We start from the raw sequence: 19,213 nt of genomic DNA, 5'->3' as shown, positions 1-19,213 counted from the left end.
GGTATGGTGTCCATAAACTCTTACTCCATTACTCACACAGTAAGGTATGGTGTCCATTACCACTTACTCCATCTACGCACACAGTAAGGTATGGTGTCCATTAACACTTACTCCATCTACGCACACAGTAAGGTATGGTGTCCATTAACACTTACTCCATCTACGCACACAGTAAGGTATGGTGTCCATTAACACTTACTCCATCTACGCACACAGTAAGGTATGGTGTCCATTACCACTTACTCCATCTACTCCCACAGTAAGGTATGGTGTCCATTACCACTTACTCCATCTACTCCCACAGTAAGGTATGGTGTCCATTAACACTTACTCCATCTACTCACACAGTAAGGTATGGTGTCCATAAACACTTACTCCATCTACGCACACAGTAAGGTATGGTGTCCATAAACACTTACTCCATCTACTCCCACAGTAAGGTATGGTGTCCATTAACACTTACTCCATCTACTCCCACAATAAGGTATGGTGTCCATTAACACTTACTCCATCTACTCCCACAGTAAGGTATGGTGTCCATTAACACTTAGTCCATCTACTCCCACAGTAAGGTATGGTGTCCATTACCACTTACTCCATCTACTCCCACAGTAAGGTATGGTGTCCATTACCACTTACTCCATCTATGCCCACAGTAAGGTATGGTGTCCATTACCACTTACTCCATCTACTCCCACAGTAAGGTATGGTGTCCATTACCACTTACTCCATCTACTCCCACAGTAAGGTATGGTGTCCATTACCACTTACTCCATCTACGCCCACAGTAAGGTATGGTGTCCATTACCACTTACTCCATCTACGCACACAGTAAGGTATGGTGTCCATTAACACTTACTCCATCTACTCCCACAGTAAGGTATGGTGTCCATTAACACTTACTCCATCTACTCCCACAGTAAGGTATGGTGTCCATTAACACTTACTCCATCTACTCCCACAGTAAGGTATGGTGTCCATTAACACTTACTCCATCTACTCCCACAGTAAGGTATGGTGTCCATTAACACTTACTCCATCTACTCCCACAGTAAGGTATGGTGTCCATTAACACTTACTCCATCTACGCACACAGTAAGGTATGGTGTCCATTAACACTTACTCCATCTACGCACACAGTAAGGTATGGTGTCCATTAACACTTACTCCATCTACTCCCACAGTAAGGTATGGTGTCCATTAACACTTACTCCATCTACTCTCACAGTAAGGTATGGTGTCCATTAACACTTACTCCATCTACGCACACAGTAAGGTATGGTGTCCATTAACACTTACTCCATCTACTCCCACAGTAAGGTATGGTGTCCATAAACACTTACTCCATCTACTCCCACAATAAGGTATGGTGTCCATTAACACTTACTCCATCTACTCCCACAGTAAGGTATGGTGTCCATTACCACTTACTCCATCTACTCCCACAGTAAGGTATGGTGTCCATAAACACTTACTCCATCTACTCCCACAGTAAGGTATGGTGTCCATAAACTCTTACTCCATTACTCACACAGTAAGGTATGGTGTCCATTACCACTTACTCCATCTACTCCCACAATAAGGTATGGTGTCCATTAACACTTACTCCATCTACTCCCACAGTAAGGTATGGTGTCCATTAACACTTACTCCATCTAGTCCCACAGTAAGGTATGGTGTCCATTAACACTTACTCCATCTACGCACACAGTAAGGTATGGTGTCCATTAACACTTACTCCATCTACTCCCACAGTAAGGTATGGTGTCCATTAACACTTACTCCATCTACTCTCACAGTAAGGTATGGTGTCCATTAACACTTACTCCATCTACGCACACAGTAAGGTATGGTGTCCATTAACACTTACTCCATCTACTCCCACAGTAAGGTATGGTGTCCATAAACACTTACTCCATCTACTCTCACAGTAAGGTATGGTGTCCATTAACACTGACTCCATCTACTCCCACAGTAAGGTATGGTGTCCATTACCACTTACTCCATCTACTCCCACAGTAAGGTATGGTGTCCATAACCACTTACTCCATCTACTCCCACAGTAAGGTATGGTGTCCATAACCACTTACTCCATCTACTCCCACAGTAAGGTATGGTGTCCATAAACTCTTACTCCATTACTCACACAGTAAGGTATGGTGTCCATTACCACTTACTCCATCTACTCCCACAATAAGGTATGGTGTCCATTAACACTTACTCCATCTACTCCCACAGTAAGGTATGGTGTCCATTAACACTTACTCCATCTAGTCCCACAGTAAGGTATGGTGTCCATTAACACTTACTCCATCTACGCACACAGTAAGGTATGGTGTCCATTAACACTTACTTACTCCATCTACTCACACAGTAAGGTATGGTGTCCATTACCACTTACTCCATCTACGCACACAGTAAGGTATGGTGTCCATTAACACTTACTCCATCTACGCACACAGTAAGGTATGGTGTCCATTAACACTTACTTACTCCATCTACTCACACAGTAAGGTATGGTGTCCATTACCACTTACTCCATCTACGCACACAGTAAGGTATGGTGTCCATTAACACTTACTCCATCTATGCACACAGTAAGGTATGGTGTCCATTACCACTTACTCCATCTACTCCCACAGTAAGGTATGGTGTCCATTAACACTTACTCCATCTAGTCCCACAGTAAGGTATGGTGTCCATAACCACTTACTCCATCTACTCCACAGTAAGGTATGGTGTCCATAAACACTTACTCCATTACTCACACAGTAAGGTATGGTGTCCATTACCACTTACTCCATCTACTCCCACAATAAGGTATGGTGTCCATTAACACTTACTCCATCTACTCCCACAGTAAGGTATGGTGTCCATTAACACTTACCCCATCTAGTCCCACAGTAAGGTATGGTGTCCATTACCACTTACTCCATCTACTCCCACAGTAAGGTATGGTGTCCATTACCACTTACTCCATCTACTCCCACAGTAAGGTATGGTGTCCATTACCACTTACTCCATCTACGCACACAGTAAGGTATGGTGTCCATTACCACTTACTCCATCTACTCTCACAGTAAGGTATGGTGTCCATTACCACTTACTCCATCTACTCTCACAGTAAGGTATGGTGTCCATTACCACTTACTCCATCTACTCCCACAGTAAGGTATGGTGTCCATTACCACTTACTCCATCTACGCACACAGTAAGGTATGGTGTCCATTACCACTTACTCCATCTATGCACACAGTAAGGTATGGTGTCCATTACCACTTACTCCATCTACGCACACAGTAAGGTATGGTGTCCATTACCACTTACTCCATCTACTCCCACAGTAAGGTATGGTGTCCATTACCACTTACTCCATCTACTCCCACAGTAAGGTATGGTGTCCATTAACACTTACTCCATCTACTCCCACAGTAAGGTATGGTGTCCATTAACACTTACTCCATCTACTCACACAGTAAGGTATGGTGTCCATTACCACTTACTCCATCTACGCACACAATAAGGTATGGTGTCCATTAACACTTACTCCATCTACGCACACAGTAAGGTATGGTGTCCATTACCACTTACTCCATCTACGCACACAGTAAGGTATGGTGTCCATTAACACTTACTCCATCTACGCACACAGTAAGGTATGGTGTCCATTAACACTTACTCCATCTACGCACACAGTAAGGTATGGTGTCCATTAACACTTACTCCATCTACGCACACAGTAAGGTATGGTGTCCATTAACACTTACTCCATCTACGCCCACAGTAAGGTATGGTGTCCATTAACACTTACTCCATCTACTCTCACAGTAAGGTATGGTGTCCATTACCACTTACTCCATCTACTCCCACAGTAAGGTATGGTGTCCATTAACACTTACTCCATCTACTCACACAGTAAGGTATGGTGTCCATAAACACTTACTCCATCTATGCACACAGTAAGGTATGGTGTCCATAAACACTTACTCCATCTACTCACACAGTAAGGTATGGTGTCCATTAACACTTACTCCATCTATGCACACAGTAGTAAGGTATGGTGTCCATAAACACTTACTCCATCTACTCCCACAGTAAGGTATGGTGTCCATTAACACTTACTCCATCTACCACAGTAAGGTATGGTGTCCATTAACACTTACTCCATCTACGCACACAGTAAGGTATGGTGTCCATTAACACTTACTCCATCTACTCCCACAGTAAGGTATGGTGTCCATAAACACTGACTCCATCTACTCCCACAGTAAGGTATGGTGTCCATTACCACTTACTCCATCTACTCCCACAGTAAGGTATGGTGTCCATAACCACTTACTCCATCTACTCCACAGTAAGGTATGGTGTCCATAAACTCTTACTCTATTACTCACACAGTAAGGTATGGTGTCCATTACCACTTACTCCATCTACTCCCACAATAAGGTATGGTGTCCATTAACACTTACTCCATCTACTCCCACAGTAAGGTATGGTGTCCATTAACACTTACCCCATCTAGTCCCACAGTAAGGTATGGTGTCCATTACCACTTACTCCATCTACTCCCACAGTAAGGTATGGTGTCCATTACCACTTACTCCATCTACTCCCACAGTAAGGTATGGTGTCCATTACCACTTACTCCATCTACGCACACAGTAAGGTATGGTGTCCATTACCACTTACTCCATCTACTCTCACAGTAAGGTATGGTGTCCATTACCACTTACTCCATTTACTCCCACAGTAAGGTATGGTGTCCATAAACTCTTACTCCATTACTCACACAGTAAGGTATGGTGTCCATTACCACTTACTCCATCTACGCACACAGTAAGGTATGGTGTCCATTAACACTTACTCCATCTACGCACACAGTAAGGTATGGTGTCCATTAACACTTACTCCATCTACGCACACAGTAAGGTATGGTGTCCATTAACACTTACTCCATCTACGCACACAGTAAGGTATGGTGTCCATTACCACTTACTCCATCTACTCCCACAGTAAGGTATGGTGTCCATTAACACTTACTCCATCTACTCCCACAGTAAGGTATGGTGTCCATAAACACTTACTCCATCTACGCACACAGTAAGGTATGGTGTCCATAAACACTTACTCCATCTACTCCCACAGTAAGGTATGGTGTCCATAAACACTTACTCCATCTACTCCCACAGTAAGGTATGGTGTCCATTAACACTTACTCCATCTACTCCCACAATAAGGTATGATGTCCATTAACACTTACTCCATCTACTCCCACAGTAAGGTATGGTGTCCATTAACACTTAGTCCATCTACTCCCACAGTAAGGTATGGTGTCCATTACCACTTACTCCATCTACTCCCACAGTAAGGTATGGTGTCCATTACCACTTACTCCATCTATGCCCACAGTAAGGTATGGTGTCCATTACCACTTACTCCATCTACTCCCACAGTAAGGTATGGTGTCCATTACCACTTACTCCATCTACTCCCACAGTAAGGTATGGTGTCCATTACCACTTACTCCATCTACGCCCACAGTAAGGTATGGTGTCCATTACCACTTACTCCATCTACGCACACAGTAAGGTATGGTGTCCATTAACACTTACTCCATCTACTCCCACAGTAAGGTATGGTGTCCATTAACACTTACTCCATCTACTCCCACAGTAAGGTATGGTGTCCATTAACACTTACTCCATCTACTCCCACAGTAAGGTATGGTGTCCATTAACACTTACTCCATCTACTCCCACAGTAAGGTATGGTGTCCATTAACACTTACTCCATCTACGCACACAGTAAGGTATGGTGTCCATTAACACTTACTCCATCTACGCACACAGTAAGGTATGGTGTCCATTAACACTTACTCCATCTACTCCCACAGTAAGGTATGGTGTCCATTAACACTTACTCCATCTACTCTCACAGTAAGGTATGGTGTCCATTAACACTTACTCCATCTACGCACACAGTAAGGTATGGTGTCCATTAACACTTACTCCATCTACTCCCACAGTAAGGTATGGTGTCCATAAACACTTACTCCATCTACTCCCACAATAAGGTATGGTGTCCATTAACACTTACTCCATCTACTCCCACAGTAAGGTATGGTGTCCATTACCACTTACTCCATCTACTCCCACAGTAAGGTATGGTGTCCATAAACACTTACTCCATCTACTCCCACAGTAAGGTATGGTGTCCATAAACTCTTACTCCATTACTCACACAGTAAGGTATGGTGTCCATTACCACTTACTCCATCTACTCCCACAATAAGGTATGGTGTCCATTAACACTTACTCCATCTACTCCCACAGTAAGGTATGGTGTCCATTAACACTTACTCCATCTAGTCCCACAGTAAGGTATGGTGTCCATTAACACTTACTCCATCTACGCACACAGTAAGGTATGGTGTCCATTAACACTTACTCCATCTACTCCCACAGTAAGGTATGGTGTCCATTAACACTTACTCCATCTACTCTCACAGTAAGGTATGGTGTCCATTAACACTTACTCCATCTACGCACACAGTAAGGTATGGTGTCCATTAACACTTACTCCATCTACTCCCACAGTAAGGTATGGTGTCCATAAACACTTACTCCATCTACTCTCACAGTAAGGTATGGTGTCCATTAACACTGACTCCATCTACTCCCCACAGTAAGGTATGGTGTCCATTACCACTTACTCCATCTACTCCCACAGTAAGGTATGGTGTCCATAACCACTTACTCCATCTACTCCCACAGTAAGGTATGGTGTCCATAAACTCTTACTCCATTACTCACACAGTAAGGTATGGTGTCCATTACCACTTACTCCATCTACTCCCACATAAGGTATGGTGTCCATTAACACTTACTCCATCTACTCCCACAGTAAGGTATGGTGTCCATTAACACTTACTCCATCTAGTCCACAGTAAGGTATGGTGTCCATTAACACTTACTCCATCTACGCACACAGTAAGGTATGGTGTCCATTAACACTTACTTACTCCATCTACTCACACAGTAAGGTATGGTGTCCATTACCACTTACTCCATCTACGCACACAGTAAGGTATGGTGTCCATTAACACTTACTCCATCTACGCACACAGTAAGGTATGGTGTCCATTAACACTTACTTACTCCATCTACTCACACAGTAAGGTATGGTGTCCATTACCACTTACTCCATCTACGCACACAGTAAGGTATGGTGTCCATTAACACTTACTCCATCTATGCACACAGTAAGGTATGGTGTCCATTACCACTTACTCCATCTACTCCCACAGTAAGGTATGGTGTCCATTAACACTTACTCCATCTACTCCCACAGTAAGGTATGGTGTCCATTAACACTTACTCCATCTACGCACACAGTAAGGTATGGTGTCCATTAACACTTACTCCATCTACTCCCACAGTAAGGTATGGTGTCCATTAACACTTACTCCATCTACTCCCACAGTAAGGTATGGTGTCCATTAACACTTACTCCATCTACTCACAGTAAGGTATGGTGTCCATTAACACTTACTCCATCTACGCACACAGTAAGGTATGGTGTCCATTAACACTTACTCCATCTACTCCCACAGTAAGGTATGGTGTCCATAAACACTGACTCCATCTACTCCCACAGTAAGGTATGGTGTCCATTACCACTTACTCCATCTACTCCCACAGTAAGGTATGGTGTCCATAACCACTTACTCCATCTACTCCCACAGTAAGGTATGGTGTCCATAAACTCTTACTCTATTACTCACACAGTAAGGTATGGTGTCCATTACCACTTACTCCATCTACTCCCACAATAAGGTATGGTGTCCATTAACACTTACTCCATCTACTCCCACAGTAAGGTATGGTGTCCATTAACACTTACCCCATCTAGTCCCACAGTAAGGTATGGTGTCCATTACCACTTACTCCATCTACTCCCACAGTAAGGTATGGTGTCCATTACCACTTACTCCATCTACTCCCACAGTAAGGTATGGTGTCCATTACCACTTACTCCATCTACGCACACAGTAAGGTATGGTGTCCATTACCACTTACTCCATCTACTCTCACAGTAAGGTATGGTGTCCATTACCACTTACTCCATCTACTCCCACAGTAAGGTATGGTGTCCATAAACTCTTACTCCATTACTCACACAGTAAGGTATGGTGTCCATTACCACTTACTCCATCTACGCACACAGTAAGGTATGGTGTCCATTAACACTTACTCCATCTACGCACACAGTAAGGTATGGTGTCCATTAACACTTACTCCATCTACGCACACAGTAAGGTATGGTGTCCATTAACACTTACTCCATCTACGCACACAGTAAGGTATGGTGTCCATTACCACTTACTCCATCTACTCCCACAGTAAGGTATGGTGTCCATTAACACTTACTCCATCTACGCACACAGTAAGGTATGGTGTCCATTACCACTTACTCCATCTACTCCCACAGTAAGGTATGGTGTCCATTAACACTTACTCCATCTACTCACACAGTAAGGTATGGTGTCCATAAACACTTACTCCATCTACGCACACAGTAAGGTATGGTGTCCATAAACACTTACTCCATCTACTCCCACAGTAAGGTATGGTGTCCATAAACACTTACTCCATCTACTCCCACAGTAAGGTATGGTGTCCATAAACACTTACTCCATCTACTCCCACAGTAAGGTATGGTGTCCATTAACACTTACTCCATCTACTCCCACAGTAAGGTATGGTGTCCATTAACACTTACTCCATCTACTCCCACAGTAAGGTATGGTGTCCATTAACACTTACTCCATCTACTCCCACAGTAAGGTATGGTGTCCCACAGTAAGGTATGGTGTCCATTACCACTTACTCCATCTATGCCCACAGTAAGGTATGGTGTCCATTACCACTTACTCCATCTACTCCCACAGTAAGGTATGGTGTCCATTACCACTTACTCCATCTACTCCCACAGTAAGGTATGGTGTCCATTACCACTTACTCCATCTACGCCCACAGTAAGGTATGGTGTCCATTACCACTTACTCCATCTACGCACACAGTAAGGTATGGTGTCCATTAACACTTACTCCATCTACTCCCACAGTAAGGTATGGTGTCCATTAACACTTACTCCATCTACTCCCACAGTAAGGTATGGTGTCCATTAACACTTACTCCATCTACTCCCACAGTAAGGTATGGTGTCCATTAACACTTACTCCATCTACTCCCACAGTAAGGTATGGTGTCCATTAACACTTACTCCATCTACTCCCACAGTAAGGTATGGTGTCCATTAACACTTACTCCATCTACGCACACAGTAAGGTATGGTGTCCATTAACACTTACTCCATCTACGCACACAGTAAGGTATGGTGTCCATTAACACTTACTCCATCTACTCTCACAGTAAGGTATGGTGTCCATTAACACTTACTCCATCTACGCACACAGTAAGGTATGGTGTCCATTAACACTTACTCCATCTACTCCCACAGTAAGGTATGGTGTCCATAAACACTTACTCCATCTACTCCCACAGTAAGGTATGGTGTCCATTACCACTTACTCCATCTACTCCCACAGTAAGGTATGGTGTCCATAAACACTTACTCCATCTACACAGTAAGGTATGGTGTCCATTAACACTGACTCCATCTACTCCCACAGTAAGGTATGGTGTCCATTACCACTTACTCCATCTACTCCCACAGTAAGGTATGGTGTCCATAACCACTTACTCCATCTACTCCCACAGTAAGGTATGGTGTCCATAAACTCTTACTCCATTACTCACACAGTAAGGTATGGTGTCCATTACCACTTACTCCATCTACTCCCACAATAAGGTATGGTGTCCATTAACACTTATTCCATCTACTCCCACAGTAAGGTATGGTGTCCATTAACACTTACTCCATCTACTCCCACAGTAAGGTATGGTGTCCATAAACACTTACTCCATTACGCACACAGTAAGGTATGGTGTCCATTACCACTTACTCCATCTACGCACACAGTAAGGTATGGTGTCCATTAACACTTACTTACTCCATCTACTCACACAGTAAGGTATGGTGTCCATTACCACTTACTCCATCTACGCACACAGTAAGGTATGGTGTCCATTAACACTTACTCCATCTATGCACACAGTAAGGTATGGTGTCCATTACCACTTACTCCATCTACGCCCACAGTAAGGTATGGTGTCCATTACCACTTACTCCATCTACTCCCACAGTAAGGTATGGTGTCCATTAACACTTACTCCATCTACGCACACAGTAAGGTATGGTGTCCATTACCACTTACTCCATCTACTCTCACAGTAAGGTATGGTGTCCATTACCACTTACTCCATCTACTCCCACAGTAAGGTATGGTGTCCATAAACTCTTACTCCATTACTCACACAGTAAGGTATGGTGTCCATTACCACTTACTCCATCTACTCCCCACAATAAGGTATGGTGTCCATTAACACTTACTCCATCTACTCCCACAGTAAGGTATGGTGTCCATTAACACTTACTCCATCTACTCCCACAGTAAGGTATGGTGTCCATTAACACTTACTCCATCTACTCTCACAGTAAGGTATGGTGTCCATTACCACTTACTCCATCTACTCCCACAGTAAGGTATGGTGTCCATAAACTCTTACTCCATTACTCACAGTAAGGTATGGTGTCCATTACCACTTACTCCATCTACTCCCACAATAAGGTATGGTGTCCATAAAGACTTACTCCATTACTCTCACAGTAAGGTATGGTGTCCATTACCACTTACTCCATCTACTCCCACAGTAAGGTATGGTGTCCATTACCACTTACTCCATCTACTCCTACAGTCAGGGATGGTGTCCATTACCACTTACTCCATCTACTCCCACAGTAAGGTATGGTGTCCATTACCACTTACTCCATCTACTCCCACAGTAAGGTATGGTGTCCATAAACTCTTACTCCATTACTCACACAGTAAGGTATGGTGTCCATTACCACTTACTCCATCTACTCCCACAATAATGTATGGTGTCCATTACCACTTACTCCATCTACTCCCACAGTAAGGTATGGTGTCCATTACCACTTACTCCATCTACTCCCACAATAATGTATGGTGTCCATTACCACTTACTCCATCTACTCCCACAGCAAGGTATGGTGTCCATTAACACTTACTCCATCTACTCCCACAGTAAGGTATGGTGTCCATTAACACTTACTCCATCTAGTCCCACAGTAAGGTATGGTGTCCATTAACACTTACTCCATCTACGCACACAGTAAGGTATGGTGTCCATTAACACTTACTCGATCTACGCACACAGTAAGGTATGGTGTCCATTAACACTTACTCCATCTACTCCCACAGTAAGGTATGGTGTCCATAAACACTTACTCCATCTACTCCCACAATAAGGTATGGTGTCCATTAACACTTACTCCATCTACTCCCACAGTAAGGTATGGTGTCCATTACCACTTACTCCATCTACCCCACAGTAAGGTATGGTGTCCATTAACACTTACTCCATCTACTCCCACAGTAAGGTATGGTGTCCATTACCACTTACTCCATCTACTCCCACAGTAAGGTATGGTGTCCATAAACACTTACTCCATCTACTCCCACAGTAAGGTATGGTGTCCATAAACTCTTACTCCATTACTCACACAGTAAGGTATGGTGTCCATTACCACTTACTCCATCTACTCCCACAATAAGGTATGGTGTCCATTACCACTTACTCCATCTACTCTCACAGTAAGATATGGTGTCCATTACCACTTACTCCATCTACTCCCACAGTAAGGTATGGTGTCCATAAAGACTTACTCCATTACTCTCACAGTAAGGTATGGTGTCCATTACCACTTACTCCATCTACTCCCACAGTAAGGTATGGTGTCCATAAAGACTTACTCCATCTACTCCCACAGTAAGGTACGGTGTCCATTACCACTTACTCCATCTACTCCCACAGTCAGGGATGGTGTCCATTACCACTTACTCCATCTACTCCCACAGTAAGGTATGGTGTCCATTACCACTTACTCCATCTACTCCCACAGTAAGGTATGGTGTCCATTAACACTTACTCCATCTACTCCCACAGTAAGGTATGGTGTCCATAAAGACTTACTCCATCTACTCCCACAGTAAGGTATGGTGTCCATTAACACTTACTCCATCTACTCTCACAGTAAGGTATGGTGTCCATTAACACTTACTCCATCTACGCACACAGTAAGGTATGGTGTCCATTACCACTTACTCCATCTACTCCCACAGTAAGGTATGGTGTCCATTAACACTTACTCCATCTACTCACACAGTAAGGTATGGTGTCCATAAACACTTACTCCATCTACGCACACAGTAAGGTATGGTGTCCATAAACACTTACTCCATCTACTCCCACAGTAAGGTATGGTGTCCATAAACACTTACTCCATCTACTCCCACAGTAAGGTATGGTGTCCATAAACACTTACTCCATCTACTCCCACAGTAAGGTATGGTGTCCATTAACACTTACTCCATCTACTCCCACAATAAGGTATGGTGTCCATTAACACTTACTCCATCTACTCCCACAGTAAGGTATGGTGTCCATTAACACTTACTCCATCTACTCCCACAGTAAGGTATGGTGTCCATTACCACTTACTCCATCTACTCCCACAGTAAGGTATGGTGTCCATTACCACTTACTCCATCTACGCCCACAGTAAGGTATGGTGTCCATTACCACTTACTCCATCTACTCCCACAGTAAGGTATGGTGTCCATTACCACTTACTCCATCTACTCCCACAGTAAGGTATGGTGTCCATTACCACTTACTCCATCTACGCCCACAGTAAGGTATGGTGTCCATTACCACTTACTCCATCTACGCACACAGTAAGGTATGGTGTCCATTAACACTTACTCCATCTACTCCCACAGTAAGGTATGGTGTCCATTAACACTTACTCCATCTACTCCCACAGTAAGGTATGGTGTCCATTAACACTTACTCCATCTACTCCCACAGTAAGGTATGGTGTCCATTAACACTTACTCCATCTACTCCCACAGTAAGGTATGGTGTCCATTAACACTTACTCCATCTACTCCCACAGTAAGGTATGGTGTCCATTAACACTTACTCCATCTACGCACACAGTAAGGTATGGTGTCCATTAACACTTACTCCATCTACGCACACAGTAAGGTATGGTGTCCATTAACACTTACTCCATCTACTCTCACAGTAAGGTATGGTGTCCATTAACACTTACTCCATCTACGCACACAGTAAGGTATGGTGTCCATTAACACTTACTCCATCTACTCCCACAGTAAGGTATGGTGTCCATAAACACTTACTCCATCTACTCCCACAATAAGGTATGGTGTCCATTACCACTTACTCCATCTACTCCCACAGTAAGGTATGGTGTCCATAAACACTTACTCCATCTACTCTCACAGTAAGGTATGGTGTCCATTAACACTGACTCCATCTACTCCCACAGTAAGGTATGGTGTCCATTACCACTTACTCCATCTACTCCCACAGTAAGGTATGGTGTCCATAACCACTTACTCCATCTACTCCCACAGTAAGGTATGGTGTCCATAAACTCTTACTCCATTACTCACACAGTAAGGTATGGTGTCCATTACCACTTACTCCATCTACTCCCACAATAAGGTATGGTGTCCATTAACACTTACTCCATCTACTCCCACAATAAGGTATGGTGTCCATTAACACTTACTCCATCTACTCCCACAGTAAGGTATGGTGTCCATTACCACTTACTCCATCTACGCACACAGTAAGGTATGGTGTCCATTACCACTTACTCCATCTACGCACACAGTAAGGTATGGTGTCCATTAACACTTACTTACTCCATCTACTCACACAGTAAGGTATGGTGTCCATTACCACTTACTCCATCTACGCACACAGTAAGGTATGGTGTCCATTAACACTTACTCCATCTATGCACACAGTAAGGTATGGTGTCCATTACCACTTACTCCATCTACTCCCACAGTAAGGTATGGTGTCCATTACCACTTACTCCATCTACTCCCACAGTAAGGTATGGTGTCCATTACCACTTACTCCATCTACGCACACAGTAAGGTATGGTGTCCATTACCACTTACTCCATCTACTCTCACAGTAAGGTATGGTGTCCATTACCACTTACTCCATCTACTCCCACAGTAAGGTATGGTGTCCATAAACTCTTACTCCATTACTCACACAGTAAGGTATGGTGTCCATTACCACTTACTCCATCTACTCCCACAATAAGGTATGGTGTCCATTAACACTTACTCCATCTACTCCCACAGTAAGGTATGGTGTCCATTAACACTTACTCCATCTACTCCCACAGTAAGGTATGGTGTCCATTAACACTTACTCCATCTACTCTCACAGTAAGGTATGGTGTCCATTACCACTTACTCCATCTACTCCCACAGTAAGGTATGGTGTCCATTACCACTTACTCCATTACTCACACAGTAAGGTATGGTGTCCATTACCACTTACTCCATCTACTCCCACAATAAGGTATGGTGTCCATAACCACTTACTCCATTACTCTCACAGTAAGGTATGGTGTCCATTACCACTTACTCCATCTACTCCCACAGTCAGGGATGGTGTCCATTACCACTTACTCCATCTACTCCCACAGTCAGGGATGGTGTCCATTACCACTTACTCCATCTACTCCCACAGTAAGGTATGGTGTCCATTACCACTTACTCCATCTACTCCCACAGTAAGGTATGGTGTCCATAAACTCTTACTCCATTACTCACACAGTAAGGTATGGTGTCCATTACCACTTACTCCATCTACGCACACAGTAAGGTATGGTGTCCATAAACTCTTACTCCATTACTCACACAGTAAGGTATGGTGTCCATTACCACTTACTCCATCTACTCCCACAATAATGTATGGTGTCCATTACCACTTACTCCATCTACTCCCACAGCAAGGTATGGTGTCCATTAACACTTACTCCATCTACTCCCACAGTAAGGTATGGTGTCCATTAACACTTACTCCATCTAGTCCCACAGTAAGGTATGGTGTCCATTAACACTTACTCCATCTACGCACACAGTAAGGTATGGTGTCCATTAACACTTACTCGATCTACGCACACAGTAAGGTATGGTGTCCATTAACACTTACTCCATCTACTCCCACAGTAAGGTATGGTGTCCATAAACACTTACTCCATCTACTCCCACAGTAAGGTATGGTGTCCATTAACACTTACTCCATCTACTCCCACAGTAAGGTATGGTGTCCATTACCACTTACTCCATCTACTCCCACAGTAAGGTATGGTGTCCATTAACACTTACTCCATCTACTCCCACAGTAAGGTATGGTGTCCATTACCACTTACTCCATCTACTCCCACAGTAAGGTATGGTGTCCATAAACACTTACTCCATCTACTCCCACAGTAAGGTATGGTGTCCATAAACTCTTACTCCATTACTCACACAGTAAGGTATGGTGTCCATTACCACTTACTCCATCTACTCCCACAATAAGGTATGGTGTCCATTACCACTTACTCCATCTACTCTCACAGTAAGATATGGTGTCCATTACCACTTACTCCATCTACTCCCACAGTAAGGTATGGTGTCCATAAAGACTTACTCCATTACTCTCACAGTAAGGTATGGTGTCCATTACCACTTACTCCATCTACTCCCACAGTAAGGTATGGTGTCCATAAAGACTTACTCCATCTACTCCCACAGTAAGGTACGGTGTCCATTACCACTTACTCCATCTACTCCCACAGTCAGGGATGGTGTCCATTACCACTTACTCCATCTACTCCCACAGTAAGGTATGGTGTCCATTACCACTTACTCCATCTACTCCCACAGTAAGGTATGGTGTCCATTAACACTTACTCCATCTACTCCCACAGTAAGGTATGGTGTCCATAAAGACTTACTCCATCTACTCCCACAGTAAGGTATGGTGTCCATAAACTCTTACTCCATTACTCACACAGTAAAGTATGGTGTCCATTACCACTTACTCCATCTACTCTCACAGTAAGGTATGGTGTCCATTAACACTTACTCCATCTACTCTCACAGTAAGGTATGGTGTCCATTAACACTTACTCCATCTACTCCCACAGTAAGGTATGGTGTCCATAAAGACTTACTCCATCTACTCCCACAGTCAGGGATGGTGTCCATTACCACTTACTCCATCTACTCCCACAGTAAGGTATGGTGTCCATTAACACTTACTCCATCTACTCCCACAGTAAGGTATGGTGTCCATAAAGACTTACTCCATCTACTCCCACAGTAAGGTATGGTGTCCATAAACTCTTACTCCATTACTCACACAGTAAGGTATGGTGTCCATTACCACTTACTCCATCTACTCTCACAGTAAGGTATGGTGTCCATTACCACTTACTCCATCTCCTCCCACAGTAAGGTATGGTGTCCATTACCACTTACTCCATCTCCTCCCACAGTAAGGTATGGTGTCCATAAACACTTACTCCATCTACTCCCACAGTCAGGGATGGTGTCCATAAACACTTACTCCATCTACTCCCACAGTAAGGTATGGTGTCCATAAACACTTACTCCATCTACTCCCACAGTAAGGTATGGTGTCCATTACCACTTACTCCATCTACTCCCACAGTAAGGTATGGTGTCCATTACCACTTACTCCATCTCCTCCCACAGTAAGGTATGGTGTCCATTACCACTTACTCCATCTACTCTCACAGTAAGGTATGGTGTCCATTACCACTTACTCCATCTACTCCCACAGTAAGGTATGGTGTCCATTAACACTTACTCCATCTACTCCCACAGTAAGGTATGGTGTCCATAAAGATTTACTCCATCTACTCCCACAGTAAGGTATGGTGTCCATAAACTCTTACTCCATTACTCACACAGTAAAGTATGGTGTCCATTACCACTTACTCCATCTACTCTCACAGTAAGGTATGGTGTCCATTAACACTTACTCCATCTCTCTCACAGTAAGGTATGGTGCCCATTAACACACATCTACTCCCACAGTAAGGTATGGTGTCCATAAAGACTTACTCCATCTACTCCCACAGTCAGGTATGGTGTCCATTACCACTTACTCCATCTACTCCCACAGTAAGGTATGGTGTCCATTAACACTTACTCCATCTACTCCCACAGTAAGGTATGGTGTCCATAAAGACTTACTCCATCTACTCCCACAGTAAGGTATGGTGTCCATAAACTCTTACTCCATTACTCACACAGTAAGGTATGGTGTCCATTACCACTTACTCCATCTACTCCCACAGTAAGGTATGGTGTCCATTAACACTTACTCCATCTACTCCCACAGTAAGGTATAGTGTCCATTAACACTTACTCCATCTACTCCCACAGTAAGGTATGGTGTCCATAAACACTTACTCCATCTACTCCCACAGTAAGGTATAGTGTCCATTACCACTTACTCCATCTACTCCCACAGTAAGATATGGTTTCCACAAACACGTATCCCATCTACTCCCACAGTAAGGTATGGTGTCCATAAACACTTACTCCATCTACTCCCACAGAGCAGGGTTTCCTTTAGGACAATGTGGCGCCGGATATTTGACAGGCAGCGTTTTCATTTACCCAGTAGCTCTCCAGTACCGAATTTGGAGATGTAATTTATATTCATTTAACTCCATCTATGTAAGTCCTGATGGAGTCCTCGTAATTCCATCAGAGAAAAGGGCCTGATCCAACTCCATCTACGGTGCCTTCAGAAAGTATTCAGACCTCTTGACTTTTTCCACTATTTGTTAGGGGACAGTCTTAATTCTAAAGTTGATTCAATTGTTTTTTCCCCTTATCAATCTACACACAATACCCCATAATGACAAAGCAAAACTGTTTTTTTAATGTTTGCTAATTTATTACTAATAAAAAATGTGAAATATTACATTTACATAAGTATTCAGACCCTTTACCTAGGACTTTGTTGAAGCACCTTTGGCGATTACAGCCTCAACGCTACAAGCTTGGCATACCTGTATTTGTGGAGTTTCTCCCATTCTTCTCTGAAGATCCTCTCATGCTCTGTCAGGTTGGATGGGGAGCGTCGCTGCATGGCTATTTTCAGGTCTCTCCAGAGATGTTTGATCAGGTTTAAGTCCGGGCTCTGGCTGGGCCACTCAAGGACATTCAGAGACTTGTCCCGAAGCCACTCCTGCTTTGTCTTGGCTGTGTGCTTCGGGTCATCGTCCTGTTGGAAGGTGAACCTTCACCTCGGTCTGAGGTCCTGAGCGCTCTGGAGCATGCTTTCATCAAGGATATCTCTACTTTGCTCCGTTCACCTTTCCCTCGACCCTGACTAGTCTCCCAGTCCCTGCTGCTGAAAAACATCCCCACAGCATGATTCTGCCACCAGCATGCTTCACCCTAGGGATGGTGCCAGGTTTCCTCCAGACGTGACGCTTGGCATTCAGACCAAAGAGTACAATCTTGCTTTCATCAGACTAGAGAATCTTGTTTCTCATGGTCTGAGAATCTTTAGGTGACTTTTGGCAAACGCTAAGCGGGCTGTCAAGTGCCTTTTACTGAGCAAAGGCTTCCGTCTGGCCACACTCCCATAAAGGCCTGATTGTTGGATTGCTGCAGAGATGGTTGTCCTTCTGGAAGGTTCTCCCATCTCCACAAAGTAACTCTAGAGCTCTGTCTGCATGACCATCGGTTTCTTGGTCACCTCCCTAACCATGACCCTTCTCCCCTGATTGCTAAGTTTGGCCAGGTGACCAGTTCTAGGAAGAGTCTGGTGGTTCTATTTAAGAATGATGGAGGCCACTGTGTTCTTGGGGACCTTCAATGCTGCAGAATGATGGAGGCCACTGTGTTCTTGGGGACCTTCAATGCTGCAGAATGATGGAGGCCACTGTGTTCTTGGGGACCTTCAATGCTGCAGAATGATGGAGGCCACTGTGTTCTTGGGGACCTTCAATGCTGCAGAATGATGGAGGCCACTGTGTTCTTGGGGACCTTCAATGCTGCAGAATGATGGAGGCCACTGTGTTCTTGGGGACCTTCAATGCTGCAGAATGATGGAGGCCACTGTGTTCTTGGGGA

The 19,213-nt window shown here is 43.8% G+C and overlaps 1 protein-coding gene and 1 long non-coding RNA gene across 4 annotated transcripts in view; both read left to right on the top strand.

Moving 5' to 3' along the window:
- kcnq3 (potassium voltage-gated channel, KQT-like subfamily, member 3) overlaps positions 1-19,213 on the top strand; it is a 160,294-nt gene that overhangs the window by 107,685 nt on the left and 33,396 nt on the right. The window lies entirely within an intron of this gene.
- LOC127911076 (uncharacterized) lies at positions 1,415-16,890 on the top strand. Of its 3 annotated transcripts, XR_008077584.1 has the most exons (4): positions 6,124-6,161; positions 8,539-8,582; positions 15,893-16,155; positions 16,815-16,890. It is a non-coding gene; the product is annotated as an uncharacterized LOC127911076 (long non-coding RNA). The 3 variants fall into 3 exon arrangements; XR_008077583.1 differs by lacking the exons at positions 6,124-6,161; positions 16,815-16,890 and adding an exon at positions 1,415-1,452 and having other exon boundaries at positions 15,893-16,396; XR_008077582.1 differs by lacking the exon at positions 16,815-16,890 and having other exon boundaries at positions 15,893-16,396.

The sequence above is a fragment of the Oncorhynchus keta genome, chromosome 23, assembly GCF_023373465.1.
Source record: "Oncorhynchus keta strain PuntledgeMale-10-30-2019 chromosome 23, Oket_V2, whole genome shotgun sequence".
NCBI lineage: Eukaryota > Metazoa > Chordata > Actinopteri > Salmoniformes > Salmonidae > Oncorhynchus > Oncorhynchus keta.
Note: the sequence above shows the minus strand (reverse complement) of the source record. Positions and strands in the feature narration are given on the sequence as shown.